Genomic DNA, 16,532 nt, shown 5'->3' on the forward strand with positions numbered 1-16,532 from the left:
CATGAAGGACGGGAACAATACCCAACATTCTGAACCTGCAGGTTTCAGTTTCCACCTGTATAAGTGTTCCTATAGGTTCCCACCAAATTAGTGGGCAGAACTTCAGTCTGTACAGGCAGAACATTAATAAAACCCAGAAACTGCAGGGACATATTCCTGACCGGAGATGGAGAAAAAAAGGTACTATGGAACTTGTGTCTGGAAATGCATTTTTGCCGCAATAGATGACACTGATGAAAGGAAGTTTCTCTGACCACATGCCGTCTGTTCCTTGTGTGTTGCAGGGTGTGTGATTGACACAGGATACTATAAGCAGCAGACTGGTCCGATATCCATATCGGAAACAAGTTGATATGGTGTTTGTGTACGGCTAACCAAATGGAAATGCTCCAGAGGCAGTACAGCTATACCAAGAGAAGTACCCTAACAGGCACCAGTCACATCACACAATATTTCAAACCCTTTTGGGCGTTTTTATGATCATGGGTCCTTTTAGACAGAGGAACATGCAGGGAGGCGACGAACTGTGCATACACCAGATTTGGATAATCGAGTTCTGCCTCTCGACCGTTTCCGTCTGCTTGGCTATACACAGACACCATATCGACTTGTTCCTGACATGAATACTGAACCATTCTGCTGCTTACAGTACAGTGCGTCAATCACACAGTCAAGGAACACATGGCACATAGTCAGAGGAACTTTCATTCATCAGCATCATCTACGATGGCAACGATGCATTTCGGGACACACGTTCATAGGACCGTTTTTCCTCCATTTACAATCAGTAATCGGTGCCTGCAGTTTGTCCGGTTTATTAATCTTCATCCTGTATAAGCCCTACCCCCTCCACAATCATTTCCATTCTACTCTAGAATGTGAATACGTTCGGTCACCATCGTTAGTGCACCCGTTTGCTTCTTTTGTCAAGTTGTCGTCATCTAACACAGCCATGAAGCGATTAGCCTTTACAAGCAGCATAAGCAGCGTCAGTGGCAGAGGGAAACGTCCGATGCAGTGCCTGGAGGAATTGCCGTGTAAGTACACATTTTCACAGCAAGTGTTTCTGTGTTCGTTGCTCTGAGTCTTCAAATTTCGACGTATATTTATGTTTTTTCGTTGCTCTGAGTGTTCAGTTTTTGTTATAACGAATTTAGTAGCAAGTGTTCATCAAATTAATGTGTTTAGATTTTGAAGTATATTTTCGTTATTTCATTGCGTGAGTTTATCAGTTCAGTAGTATATTTTCACTAGAAGAAAGTTTCCTTGTTGTTACAACATTCATTCATGAAATGTTGCCTGACCTCGATTAGCAGTGGAAGCTGAGAGGAAGCAGACTGCCGAGCCTGTACAGCCCTCAGAGCAGCCTCCAGCGGTGATTCCGACATGTTAAGTACACATTCTTGTGAAAATTTTTTTTCGTAATGTTGTATTCCCTGTATTCGTATAAGTTTTTAAATCTATATGCTCTTACTGTTGTAGGTGATTTCGAGGAGTTGCACCATCCCTGACAAGCCTATCGCAGATGTCGCGTAAGAACACATTCTTTTCGTTAATTTTTTTCATAGTGCTGTTCCCGATTTTTAAATCACTATGTTATTAAACGTCCTGGCAGATTAAAACTGTGTGCCGGACCGAGACTCGAACTCAGGACCTTTGCCTTTCGCGGGCAAGTGCTCTACCAACTGAACTACCCAAGCACGACTCACGCCCCGTCCTCACAGCTTTACTTCTGCCAGTATCTCGTCTCCTACCTTCCAAACTTTACAGAAGCTCTCCTACGAACCCTGCAGAACTAGCACTCCTGAAAGAAAGGATACTGCGGAGACATGGCTTAGCCACAGCCTGGGGGATGTTTCCAGAATGAGATTTTCACTCTGCAGCGGAGTGTGCGCTGATATGAAACCTCCTGGCAGATTAAAACTGTGTGCCAGACCGAGACTCGAACTCGGGACCTTTGCCTTTCGTGGGCAAGTGCTCTACCAACTGAGCTACTCAAGCACGACTCACGCCCCGTCTTCACAGCTTTACATCTGCCAATATCTCGTCTCTTACCTTCCAAACTTTACAGAAACTTGGGTAGCTCAGTTGGTAGAGCACTTGCCCGCGAAAGGCAAAGGTACCGAGTTCGAGTCTCGGTCCAGCACACAGTTTTAATCTGCCAGGAAGTTTCATATCAGCGCACACTCCGCTGCAGAGTGAAAATCTCATTCCACTATGTTATTGTTGTTGTAGGTGATATCGGTAAGCTAGACTGGTTGGTTCTTGCTGCGCCATGCAAAGAGGTACTGCAGTGAGAGCTGCTGCTCTGAGAATTTGAGCCGGCCGGTGTGACCGAGCGGTTCTAGGCACTACAGTCTGGAACCGCGAGACTGCTACGGTCGCAGGTTCGAATCCTGCCTCGGGCATGGATGTGTGTGATGTCCTTAGGTTAGTTAGGTTTAAGTAGTTCTAAGTTCTAGGGGACTGATGACCTCAGCAGTTAAGTCCCATAGTGCTCAGAGCCATTTGAACCATTTTGAGAATTTGAGCCAGAGATATCGGCGCAGGCGGAGGCTGATGGAGGTAATTTATTTTTTGTAATACATATAATTAGTGTTCTTTCTTTCTTTGCAGCAGCAGCAGTAGCAGGCGAGTTTTTACCATGTGTACTTATTTTTCTTTATTCTTTCTCTAAGCTTTTGACAATGTTGACTGGAATACTCTCTTTCAAATTCTAAAGGTGGCAGGGGTAAAATACAGGGAGCGAAAGGCTATTTACAATTTGTACAGAAACCAGATGGCAGTTATAAGAGTCGAGGGACATGAAAGGGAAGCAGTGGTTGGGAAGGGAGTAAGACAGGGTTGTAGCCTCTCCCCGATGTTGTTCAATCTGTATATTGAGCAAGCAGTAAAGGAAACAAAAGAAAAATTCGGGGTAGGTATTAAAATTCATGGAGAAGAAATAAAAACTTTGAGGTTCGCCGATGACATTGTAATTCTGTCAGAGACAGCAAAGGACTTGGAAGAGCAGTTGAATGGAATGGACAGTGTCTTGAAAGGAGGATATAAGATGAACATCAACAAAAGCAAAACAAGGATAATGGAATGTAGTCTAATTAAGTCGGGTGATGCTGAGGGAATTAGATTAGGAAATGAGGCACTTAAAGTAGTAAAGGAGTTTTGCTATTTGGGGAGCAAAATAACTGATGATGGTCGAAGTAGAGAGGATATAAAATGTAGGCTGGCAATGGCAAGGAAAGCGTTTCTGAAGAAGAGAAATTTGTTAACATCCAGTATTGATTTAAGTGTCAGGAAGTCATTTCTGGAAGTATTCGTATGGAGTGTAGCCATGTATGGAAGTGAAACATGGACGATAAATAGTTTGGACAAGAAGAGAATAGAAGCTTTCGAAATGTGGTGCTACAGAAGAATGCTGAAGATTAGATGGGTAGATCACATAACTAATGAGGAAGTATTGAATAGGATTGGGGAGAAGAGAAGTTTGTGGCACAACTTGACCAGAAGAAGGGATCGGTTGGTAGGACATGTTCTGAGGCATCAAGGGATCACCAATTTAGTATTGGAGGGCAGCGTGGAGGGTAAAAATTGTAGAGGGAGACCAAGAGATGAATACACTAAGCAGATTCAGAAGGATGTAGGTTGCAGTAGGTACTGGGAGATGAAAAAGCTTGCACAGGATAGAGTAGCATGGAGAGCTGCATCAAACCAGTCTCAGGACTGAAGACCACAACAACAACAACTTTCTCTACAATCAGTAAGCCAACACTGTCGGGGGTATGGTCCACTACACCATCCTTGCAGTACACAGTAGCGTAGGTGCTGGGGCAGGTGAAGAGGGCATTGCCAAAATACGACCCTGTGTGACACGCCTCACCCCCCAGGACGAGGCTCGCCGTTGCACGAGCCACAGCAGCCTCAGCTGCCACCGCCCCGGCTGTTCTCGCCCTGCCACCTCCGCCGCTGCTTTCGACGCCACGGCACCACTCTGGCACCATGGGCTTCGACCCCTCCAGTCGTTAGGACATCTCCACTGCAGGCAACCAGACTGTGGCCGCGAAATGCCGGCAGCTCACGGCAGCCATCCGTGCAGCCTGGGTGCTCCTCCTAGCCCGACGCAGGCATCTACTCATCGTCTGAACTGGCGCCCTCATAGGGATGTGGCACTGTGCCACACACCTTGTGGCTCCACCACACAACCTGCTTCACTCACAGGATGGTCGCAGACCTCGGTTGCTACTAATAGTGGTAGTAATAGTGATCATGTGAGTAGTGGCAGTTCCGTCTCCCATCCTAGTACAGACAGACTCTAGGTTAGTAGGGTAGTACAACAGCAAAACTACGAGGTGACTGATTATGCATTTAGAACCCAGCAGAGACCTGACTGGTTTTCTGAAATCATACTTTCCTACGAGGTGCATTCAAGTTCTAAGGCCTCCGATTTTTTTTCTCCTGACTGGAAAGAGGTAGAAACATGTGCATTGTTTTAAAATGAGGCCGCGTTCATTGTCAATACGTCCCAGAGATGGCAGCATCGTACGGCAGATGGAATTTTACCGCCAGCGGCGAGAATGAGAACTGTTTTAAATACTTAAAATGGCGACGTTTTCCTTACTTGAACAGCGTGCAATCATTCGTTTTCTGAACTTGCGTGGTGTGAAACCAATTGAAATTCATCGACAGTTGAAGGAGACATGTGGTGACGGAGTTATAGATGTGTCGAAAGTGCGTTCGTGGGTGCGACAGTTTAATGAAGGCAGAACATCGTGTGACAACAAACCGAAACAACCTCGGGCTCGCACAAGCTGGTCTGACGACACGATCGAGAAAGTGGAGAGAACTGTTTTGGCGGATTGCCGAATGACTGTTGAACAGATCGCCTCCAGAGTTGGCATTTCTGTGGGTTCTGTGCACACAATCCTGCACGACGACCTAAAAATGTGAAAAGTGTCATCCAGGTGGGTGCCACGAATGCTGACGGACGACCACACGGCTGCCCGTGTGGCATGTTGCCGAGAAATGTTGACGCGCAACGACAGCACGAATGGGACTTTCTTTTAGTCGGTTGTGACAATGGATGAGACATGGATGCCATTTTTCAATCCAGAAACAAAGCGCCAGTCAGTTCAATGGAAGCACACAGATTCACCGCCACCAAAAAAATTTCGGGTAACCGCCAGTGCTGAAAAAATGATGGTGTCCATGTTCTGGGACAGCGAGGGCGTAATCCTTACCCATTGCGTTCCAAAGGGCACTACGGTAACAGGTGCATCCTACGAAAATGTTTTGAAGAACAAATTCCTTCCTGCACTGCAACAAAAACGTCCGGGAAGGGCTGCGCGGGTGCTGTTTCACCGAGACAACGCATCCGCACATCGAGCTAACGTTACGCAACAGTTTCTTCGTGATAACAACTTTGAAGTGATTCCTCATTCTCCCTACTCACCTGACCTGGCTCCTAGTGACTTTTGGCTTTTTCCAACAATGAAAGACACTCTCCGTGGCCGCACATTCACCAGCCGTGCTGCTACTGCCTCAGCGATTTTCCAGTGGTCAAAACAGACTCCTAAAGAAGCCTTCGCCGCTGCCATGGAATCATGGCGTCAGCGTTGTGAAAAATGTGTACGTCTGCAGGGCAATTACGTCGAGAAGTAACGCCAGTTTCATCGATTTTGGGTGAGTAGTTAATTAGAAAAAAAATCGGAGGCCTTAGAACTTGAATGCACCTCGTATTCTGGAAACAGAGCTCCTCAAAATCATTAACGCAGTGCTGTGTTGTGAGTTCATGCATCCTCCCAAACAGGACTCTGGGGTACCTCAATCGCTAAGTGTTTTCATGATTCCACTCTGGGTGCTATACAGGCCAAGTTTTCGAAGATGGAAGTTAGAGGTTGAGGTAAAGCACTCAGCCGAGTACTACACCTCGACATCCACACACATGTCTTTGACCCCGCAAATGGGGGATCCAGCTATATCAAGCTTCATAAGAATATAGAGACAAAGCAGGCATGTATTAATGTCCAAATTAAAAAAAACTCAGTTATTGTTTTGCATGGTCAATTCGGGCTTGACGTTCGTGGGTTGTATAACTTTGACAGTATCAAGTTCCCTCTTCAGATCCAGGGCGTTTCTAAATCTGAGGCACAGAATACTGGGATATAAGTTCACGTTTGTGGTCTGAAGGAGAACAAGCCAGATAAAGACGGCAAAGTTACAAAGTTGTCAGATTCCTTCATTTATCTGAATTTGCCAGTCAGTTTAAGCTGCTTGTAAATATGTTGTTATTCTCTGATGGCGATAATAATAATAAGAATAAGAATAATTAGAATAAGAATAATAATCACTACAGATGCGTCAAATATATGTCTCAACTCCCTTCATCCCAATTGTAAAAAAAAAAAAAAAAAAAAAAAAAAAAGTTAAATAAAAAACGTGTAAAGCATTTTTGCGTTAGGTGCCTCAATGCATTGTCCACAAGTGGGTTATTGGCAAAGTACACATGGATTGCTCTATCAGCAAACCAATATGTGTTGTCGTGCCCACTGAGGAAAACAATATCTTAAAGATTAAGAATGCCCACCATTAGGAGCGTTGCCATCTTGTACTGTATGCTGACTTTGTGTGCCTCCTCACTACTGTGACACATATTCACAGAAAAGCATATAGTATACGTTTCAGTGTATCAGGTTGTATGTTCATACGATTCAAGTCTTAGTCATAAAAATCATATTTTGGGGATAATCCCACGATTTGGCTACTCTCTGAGCTAGAAGAACTTTCATGGGAGGTTGATAAGCTTTACAGCACCTAACATTCCCATGACCAAGTCAAAGTAGAATGATTATTTGCACAAGAAGGTGGTTGATTATCATATCGGTAGGCAGCCGTTATTCTGGGAAATGGAAACTCCTCATAGGGACCACTGTCATCTAACAGGGAAGTTCTGCAGTGCCACCTGTAACACATGCAGTCTGAAGTACAAATTACCATACATATACCCATCTTTTTCCACAATTTGAGGGGTATGATACCAACATTCTTGTTGGGCACTTGGCTGATTTCGGTACTGAGAAAGATTACATCAGTGTCCTGTCTGAGAGTGTCGAGGAATATATTTAATTCTCCAAATGAATGACAGCAAGAATTATGCTCAGCTTTCTGGACTCATTACATTTTATGTAGGAACCACTCCAGGAACTTGCTGAAACTCTGCCTCAGGAGGATATACATATCACTCAAGGTGCTTATTCCAACGACCCAAGGTTTCAGGTTGGGCAAAGGAAAGTGGTTTTCCCAAACAAGTATCTGGATTGTATTGGAAAACTCAGTGAAACCAAACTACCCGACATAACTGCATTCACCAATAACCTTACAGGCGATGCCATATTGGATGCAGAGTATGAGCATGCTGTGAATGTTTGGCAGGAGTTCAACATCCTAAATTTAGGGGAGCCTGCAGAGCTTTATATGGACATAGACGCGTTGGAGTTTATAACTGACCACATATGCTGCGGACACTGCCTCTTGTTACACAGTACCTGGATTGTCTTGGGACACTATGCTCAAGAAAACGGAAGTCGACGTCGAAGTATTGACCAATGTTCACATGCTTTTCGTCTGCAAGTGAAGGATCCGTGGAAGACTTTGCCAATATTTCAATAGGCACGTAATGCAAATATACCACGGATGGACGAGAGGTTCAGTGCACCCCTTGATTCAAGCTACATCATGTACCTGGATGTGAATAAGTTGTAGGAGTATGCCATGCAATAATCGCTGCCAATTAGTGAGTTTCGATGGCTGTCCAAAAACGAATGTAAGAGATTAGGTGGAAATATCATTGGCGTGGCAGCTGACTCTGGTGTACGGTATGTCGTGGAGGCAGACCTCAAATGCCCTATTAGTATGGATGATGCACACAGCGATTTGCCACTATGTCCAGAGCAACTAGTTCTGTGAGGAGGGTCCATCCCAAAACTGATGACAACGCTGGGGAACAAGCAGAGATACGTCATGCATTACAGAAACCTCCAGTAGTGTCTCAGCTTAGGGACGGAACGGGTTAGAATCACCTGCACCATCTCCTTTAAGTAGTCACTCTGGTTAAAAGAATACAGGGTGTTACAAAAAGGTACGGCCAAACTTTCAGGAAACGTTCCTCACACACAAAGAAAGAAAATATGTTATGTGGACATGTGTCCGGAAACGCTTACTTTCCATGTTAGAGCTCATTTTATTACTTCTCTTCAAATCACATTAATCATGGAATGGAAACACACAGCAACAGAACGTACCAGCGTGACTTCAAACACTTTGTTACAGGAAATGTTCAAAATGTCCTCCGTTAGCGAGGATACATGCATCCACCCTCCGTCGCATGGAACCCCTGATGCGCTGATGCATCCCTAGAGAATCGCGTATTGTATCACAGCCGTCCACAGTACGAGCACGAAGAGTCTCTATATTTGGTACCGGGGTTGCATAGACAAGAGATTTCAAATGCCCCCATAAATGAAAGTCAAGGGGGTTGAGGTCAGGAGAGCGTGGAGGCCATGGAATCGGTCCGCTTCTACCAATCCATCGGTCACCGAATATGTTGTTGAGAAGCGTACGAACACTTCGACTGAAATGTGCAGGACCTCCATCGTGCATGAGCCACATGTTGTGTCGTACTTGTAAAGGCACATGTTCTAGCAGCGCAGGTAGAGTATCCCGTATGAAATCATGATAATGTGCTCCATTGAGCGTAGGAGGAAGAACATGGGGCCCAATCAAGACATCACCAACAATGCCTGCCCAAACGTTCACAGAAAATCTGTGTTGATGACGTGATTGCACAATTGTGTGCGGATTCTCGTCAGCCCACACATGTTGATTGTGAAAATTTACAATTTGATCACGTTGGAATGAAGCCTCATCCGTAAAGAGAACATTTGCACTGAAATGAGGATTGACACATTGTTGGATGAACCATTCGCAGAAGTGTACCCGTGGAGGCCAATCAGCTGCTGATAGTGCCTGCACACGCTGTACATAGTATGGAAATAACTGGTTCTCCCTTAGCACTCTCCATACAGTGACGTGGTCAACGTTACCTTGTACAGCAGCAACTTCTCTGGCGCTGACATTAGGGTTATCGTCAACTACAAGAAGAATTGCCTCGTCCATTGCAGGTGTCCTCGTCGTTTTAGGTCTTCCCCAGTCGCGAGTCACGGGCTGGAATGTTCCGTGCTCCCTAAGACGCCGATCAATTGCTTCGAACGTCTTCCTGTAGGGACACCTTCGTTCTGGAAATCTGTCTCGATACAAACGTACCGCGCCACGGCTATTGCCCCTTGCTAACCCATACATCAAATGGGCATCTGCCAACTCCGCATTTGTAAACATTGCACTGACTGCAAAACCACGTTCGTGACGAACACTAACCTGTTGATGCTACGTCCTGATGTGCTTGATGCTAGTACTGTAGAGCAATGAGTCGCATGTCAACACAAGCACCGAAGTCAACATTACCTTCCTTCAATTGGGCCAACTGGCGGTGAATCGAGGAAGTACAGTACATACTGACGAAACTAAAATGAGCTCTAACATGGAAATTCAGCGTTTCCGGACACATGTCCAAATAACTTTTCTTTATTTGTGTGTGAGGAATGTTTCCTGAAAGTTTGGCCGTACCTTTTTGTAACACCCTGTATATTGATTTAAATATTGAAATGAGGATTTCTGTGGAGAATGATTTCGAACAAGAGTGTTTAAACTAATAAATAACGCAATTTTCGGCAAGACGATGGAAAATTTGAGAAAACACCTTGAAGTTCTTATTAGAACACGATGGGATGGGTGTTGGGGTGTAAAGAAATGTATCACCAGACTAAATTGTAGATAGGTCACCATCTTTAGTAAGAACTTCTTTGCTATGGAAATGGTGAAGACTGCAGTAGAATTCATGAAATCTCTCTATGTGGGGATGTATGTATTAGACCTGTACAAACTCCACGTATACCAATTCCATTATTATTACGAAAATTCATTTCGATGATTAAAAGTTACTTTATATGGATACAGATAGCTTCATCTATTGGGTGAAGGAATTCAATCCATTTGAAGTAATGAGGTGCCCCACCAATGCATTCAAAATGTCTTTCTATGTGGCCAATAATCATTACAATATTGTTCCACAGAACGAGAAGGTTATTGGTCTTTTGGAAGACAAGGCAGTTGAGTTGCCAGTTGTCGAGTTTGTGGGCCTCATATCCAAAATGTATACATATTGCACAGTGGGAGGTGCCACCCAGAGGCCGGAAACGGTCGTGCATTTTGCAGCATGAAGGGTCCTCATGACTGAAGACTACTTGCAGTGCCTGTACAGTTGTGTTTGTCGTACTCCATCACAGCCACAGCACATGGTACAGAAAACTAGTATTCAGTGGTGAGGGCATGAGAAGCATACTGTGCTGCAATCTAAAATCGGTCTGCCGTCTCAGGACAATAAGTGAGTCATTTGTGAGGACGAGACTGAAACTCGCTCATACTAACACTGTTCACTTAATGAGAGCAGTGTTTGTGAAAGAGAGTGTAAATACTGGTTGTATGTGAAATGGTATGTTCCATTATCATAGTGCAACATTTTTTGTGTGCATCTACAAGGTGGTCCATTGATAGTGACCAGGCCAAATATCTCACGAAATAAGCATCAAACGAAAAAACTACAAAGAACTAAACTCGTCTAGCTTGAAGGGGGAAACCAGTGCGCGCTATGGTTGGCCTGGTAGATGGCGCTGCCATAGGTCAAACGGATATCAACTGCGTTTTTTTAAAATAGGAACCCCCATTTTTTATTACATATTCGTGTAGTACGTAAAGAAATAAGAATGCTTTAGGTGGACCACTTTTTTCGCTTTGTGATGGATGGCGCTGTAATAGTCACGAACTAAGTACGTGGTATCACGTAACATCCCGCCAGTGCGGACGGTATTTGTTTCTTGATACATTACCAGTGTTAAAATGGACCTTTTACCAATTGCGGAAAAGGTCGATATCGTGTTGATGTATGGCTGTTGTGATCAAAATGGCCAACGGGCGTGTGCTATGTATGCTGCTCGGTATCCTGGACTACATCAAGTGTCCGGTCCGTTCGCCGGATAGTTACGTTATTTAAGGAAACAGGAGGTGTTCAGCCACATGTGAAACGTCAACCACGACCTGCAACAAATGATGATGCCCAAGTAGGTGTTTTAGCTGCTGTCGCGGCTAATCCGCACGTCAGTAGCAGACAAATTGCGCGAGAATCGGGAATCTCAAAAACGTCGGTGTTGAGAATGCTACATCAACATCGTATGCACCCGTACCATATTTCTATGCACCAGGAATTGCATGGCGACGACTTCGAACGTCGTGTACAGTTCTGCCACTGGGCACAAGAGAAATTATGGGACGATGAGAGATTTTCTGCTCGCGTTCCATTTAGAGACGAAGCGTCATTCACCAACAGCGGTAACGTAAATCGGCGTAACATGCACTATTGGGCAACTGAAAAACCACGATGGCTGCAACAAGTGGAACATCAGCGACCTTGGCGGGTTAATGTATGGTGCGGCTTTATGGGAGGAAGGATAATTGCCCAGCATTTTATCGATGGCAATCTTAATGGTGCAATGTATGCTGATTTGCTATGTAATGTACTACCGATGTTACTACAAGATGTTTCACTGCAGGACAGAATGGCGATGTACTTCCAACATGATGGATTCCCGGCACATAGCTCGCGTGCGGTTGAAGCGGTACTGAGTAGCATATTTCATGACAGGTGAATTGGTCGTCGAAGCACCATACCATGGCCGCACGTTCACCGGATCTGACGTCCCCGGATTTCTTTCTGTGGGGAAAGTTGATGGATATTTGCTATTGTGATCCAGCGACAACGCCTGGCAACATGCGTCAGCGCATTGTCAATGCATGTGCGAATATTACGGAGGGCGAAGCACTCGCTGTTGAGAGGAACATCGTTACACGTATTGCCACATTTATTTAGGGTGACGGACATCATTTTGAGCATTTATTGCATTAATGTGGTATTTACAGGTAATCACGCTGTAACGGCATGCGTTCTCAGAAATGATAAGTTCGCAAAGGTACACGTATCACATTGGAACAACCGAAATAAAATGTTCAAACGTACCTACGTTCTGTATTTTAATTTAAAAAACCTACCTGTTGCCAAATGTTCGTCTAAAATTGTGAGCCATATGTTTGGGACTATTACAGCGCCATCTATCACAAAGCGAAATATTGGTCCACTAAAACATTCATATTTCTTTACGTACTACACGAAAATGTATTTTTTTAAAAAAAGCCGGCCGCGGTGGCCGAGCGGTTTTAGGCGCTTCAGCCCGGAACCGCGTGACTGCTACGGTCGCAGGTTCGAATCCTTCCTCGGGCATGGATGTGTGTGATGTCCTTAGATTAGTTAGGTTTAAGTAGTTCTAAGTTCTAGGGTAATGATGACCTCAGCAGTTAAGTCCCATAGTGCTCAGAGCCATTTGAACCATTTGTAATAAATAAATGGGGGTTCCTATTTAAAAAAACGCAGTTGATATCCGTTTGACCTATGGCAGCGCCATCTGGCGGGCCAACCATACCGCCATCTGGTTTCCCCGTTCAAGCTAGACAAGTTTCGTTCTTTGTAGTTTTTTCGTTTGACGCTTATTTCGTGAGACATTTGGTCCGGTCACGATCAACGGACCACCCTGTATATGCATACGACATGTGCTGACATAGTTGTGTACTATGTGCACTTGTAAACATATGGACACCACGTGTGCAGCGATAATGTAAACAGACCAAAAGTAATGTAAAATACATGCACACCATGTGTGCAGTGATACTATAAACATAAAAAATCATGTAAAACATATGTGCACCATGTTTGCTCATAGAATGCATACATGTAAATAGCTGTTAAGATGCATACACTTGTAAATAGCCTCTACACAACACGTAAATAGAGTAGTTTTTAACTTTCGCCTGTCACTAATCATTCAAGTCTGACTAGTTTTTAGTGTAGATATATTTCACCCTGAGTCCATCGAAAAAAATCATGAATATTTTCAACTAATGCTACCCATCGAAAAATTATTAATATTTGCAACTACTGCTTATGTAACCTGAAAATTCTAAATGCTCAACCAGTGCTACTGTTTGGTAGACTGTGTGTGTGTGTGTGTGTGTGTGTGTGGGGGGGGGGGTTCTTCAAATCATAATTATTAGTATTAGTAATAGTGTTTAAATTAAAAAACCTCTGCATTGAAAAATATTATGTGCAAAAGATCCAAATTGTATCAGTGTTATGAAGAAAGAACCAAATTGTATCTCAAGAACCATATTGCATCTATATCTGTGAGAATTGAATAAATGAATTTCATTACCATACATTTTTGTTGTTGTTATTTATAGAAAACCTATCCCCCATCGCATTGTATGTATAAAGAGTGTGGAAAACACACATATGACATTAGTCTTCAAATTATGTGCTATTCAGGAGGTGAAGGTTAAGATGGAGAATAACAAAATATATGTATTAGTTGCATGGGATTTCACGTTTCATGCTGCACAAATTGGGTTATGGGAGCAGGTGGCAAGGTGGCGTTGCATGTGACCCTGTCCACTTCCAGAGGCATATAGCAGACAAATGAAATTATATCAGTAGCGCTTGAGGAGAACCACAGACGTCGTATCTGGAAAAAGCTGCATACTATATAACTATCGAAGTGTGAGCAGGGTGAAATAAATAAAAATAGTACACAAATGTAAGGTAAAAATTCATTTATTTCTCATCCAACTTAAAAGTAATTTTACGTTTTCGTAAGCAGACACAACACTATTTTGAAACATCTTCTTCTTGAGTCGTTGGAGAGCAGGGCACCTATAGAAATCCAGGTCTTGAATAGTTGTGTACTTGACGATTTGACACATTCGTGTGAGCCTCTCCTTCCCTTTGACGTAGATGATGGTATCCATGCAGTCACATAATGGAAGGGATGTCACCTTATCTTCATTGTATATTCCAAGATTGTCCTAGTGAATTCCATCGAAGAAATGTGTTAAACACTTTGCACTCCTTCATGTTTTAGCACACTTCACAGCCTTGAAAGACATTGGCGATGCAATGTATGCTGAGAATGTCTCTATTACACCAGTATCTTCTGTGAATGCTATGGACACAATATCTTTAAATATGAACTGCCAGCGTTTATTATCATAGAAACCTTGAACGTCTGCAATGATGTTCACACTCTGAGATGCCATTGTGAAATTCTCTGTGTATGGCACAACACCTGTTCATTTATACAGATTGCTGCACAAGCAATAGCTAATCACTTGGTCAAACAGAATTAGAGCATACGCCACAGTGCATTCTGTGAAATTTGCTTAAAGATTCAAATTCAAATAGTACATCTATCGATCGCAATTTAACTATCTCGTTGTGTTTTGAACAGTCTATTACGATGATTGGTGCCAACTGCTTGAATATCCGAAGGCTAAGTAGGCATCGTTCTTCTTCATCATCCTCATAGTAGGAAGCATAGAGCTTTGAACACATATCAAATGCTAGACTGTACACATTTTCATGCCACTGCAGCAGTAACTTGTATATGGGTAGAATTCCGAATTCAAGGAGATTCTGGCATTAGTTAACTTGCAACTGTCAAATGCGGTGGAATCATTTGATACATTTTCCCCTTCTATCGGTCTGAAATGCAAGTATGATGAATCTGAGCGTCTCCAGTTGAACTGAGATTTTAACAGTCCACGTTTGTCCGATTGCCATAGGTAACAATGGGTACTCAAAAATCTTTGTGTGGAAAATTAATGGCAGGCATGAAGCAGCATTCAGAACTTTTAAAAGTTTCAAATGCTCCTTGTCTGCTACAGTGATGTGAGGCATTTTCCGTATTATTTTATTGATGATGGCCTTGTCCCCCACTTGTGTTCTTGGAACGTATGAGTTGTTATCCATCGCACTCCATACTAGGATAAGCTCCTGTTTAGCATTCATAACAATGAGCCACATGTCCTCAAGGTATCCCATAAGCAGTGTTGGAGGTATGCAGGCAGTAAATCTGGATCCACTGGATCATCTATGAACCATCCTGCATTTTCTAAAGCAGGGCAAGGCAGAGAAATAGTTTTACGGGTTGATGCCACGCTTATATTACGTGTACAGTCAATCTCAACCTGTTAAGTTCTTCGTATCTCCTGAAAGTGTAATGCTAAAGTGTTAAGTGTTACCTTAGACTCCACTGTAGGAGAACCATCCTTTTTCCTAAATACCCTATCAAAATATATGAAACTCTTGCATGGGAAGGTTGAAGTCTTGGTACTCTATGACAATCCTCATTTCGTCGTTCTTCTTATATGTGATTGAAGTGTAAAGTTTATGCGAGAATCATTCTTGGTCTATCATTCGCTCATCGTATTCTACTGGGGCCGTTATGGTGAGCGACGTCATCGCTGGGTTTCAGGCCCAGTGATTTAAGAAACTCGTAGTCTGCACCTGTTGTCGCCTTGCGCTTCTGCTGTGAAGTGCTGTGCTGTGGGTTGTGTGCGCTGGTTTCATGACTTACGCCTGTACTGTCTTAGATGTAGACGCACAATGATTTCCTCTTCACAAAAGTCAACAAGTTGATTATTGTGAATCTTCAGGTTTTGGCGGCGCAAAGACTGTTCCATTAAGTTTCGGGTGTGCAGCCGCAAGAAATCTTCTCCTTCTTCTAATATTTCGGCTGTAAAACGTTCAGCCATCTTCAGAGTGAGCCGCAAGACTGCCGCTCCAGTTTTTTTTTTTCTTTATTGTAATTTGAACACCCCATACAAGGTGGGCTGGCAGCGGAAAAGTGTACTCCGCTCTTCAGCCATAAGTAGTACAATAAAAGTGAAATGGAGACAGAAAAGTAACAGACTGGCGGCTTAAAAAAACAGTAGATACAATAATTAAAAAACATGAAGCCGTTCACACTCGACGAAACAAACAAGAAAACTGGCGGCACTAAGCACAAACACTGACGAGTTAGATGACACATGTGAACGAAGGAGCGTGGACGGCGAAAAACACTGATGCACAAACACGACGGCACAGACACGAAACCGAGGGCGATGATCTCCGGCGCGCGAATGTTCACAATGCGTGTGCGAGTCCAGGGACCTGCCAAGAGAGGAGGAGGAGGAGGAGGAGGGGCAGGGGGAGAGCGAGAGGGGAGAGCAGAGACGCTACAGGCAGGGGAGAGAGGGGGGAGAGAGGAAGGGGAGGGGAAGCCCAGGGGAAGAGGGGTGGAGGGAGGGGACGGGGGAAAAGGAAAGAGAAGGGAGGGGAAGAGAAGGAAGGGAGGGTGCCTAAGGGAAAGGACACCGGAAGTGGGGGGGGCACGGTCACAGTTGATAGGAGGGGTAGATGGAGGGGAGGAGGACATCATCAGGGAGGGGGAGCTGGCGGAAGCCACCTTGGGAGAGAGTAAGGAGGGTGGAGAGATGGAGAC

The sequence above is a fragment of the Schistocerca serialis genome, chromosome 3 (genome assembly GCF_023864345.2).
Source record: "Schistocerca serialis cubense isolate TAMUIC-IGC-003099 chromosome 3, iqSchSeri2.2, whole genome shotgun sequence".
In the NCBI taxonomy this organism is placed as follows: Eukaryota; Metazoa; Arthropoda; class Insecta; order Orthoptera; family Acrididae; genus Schistocerca; species Schistocerca serialis.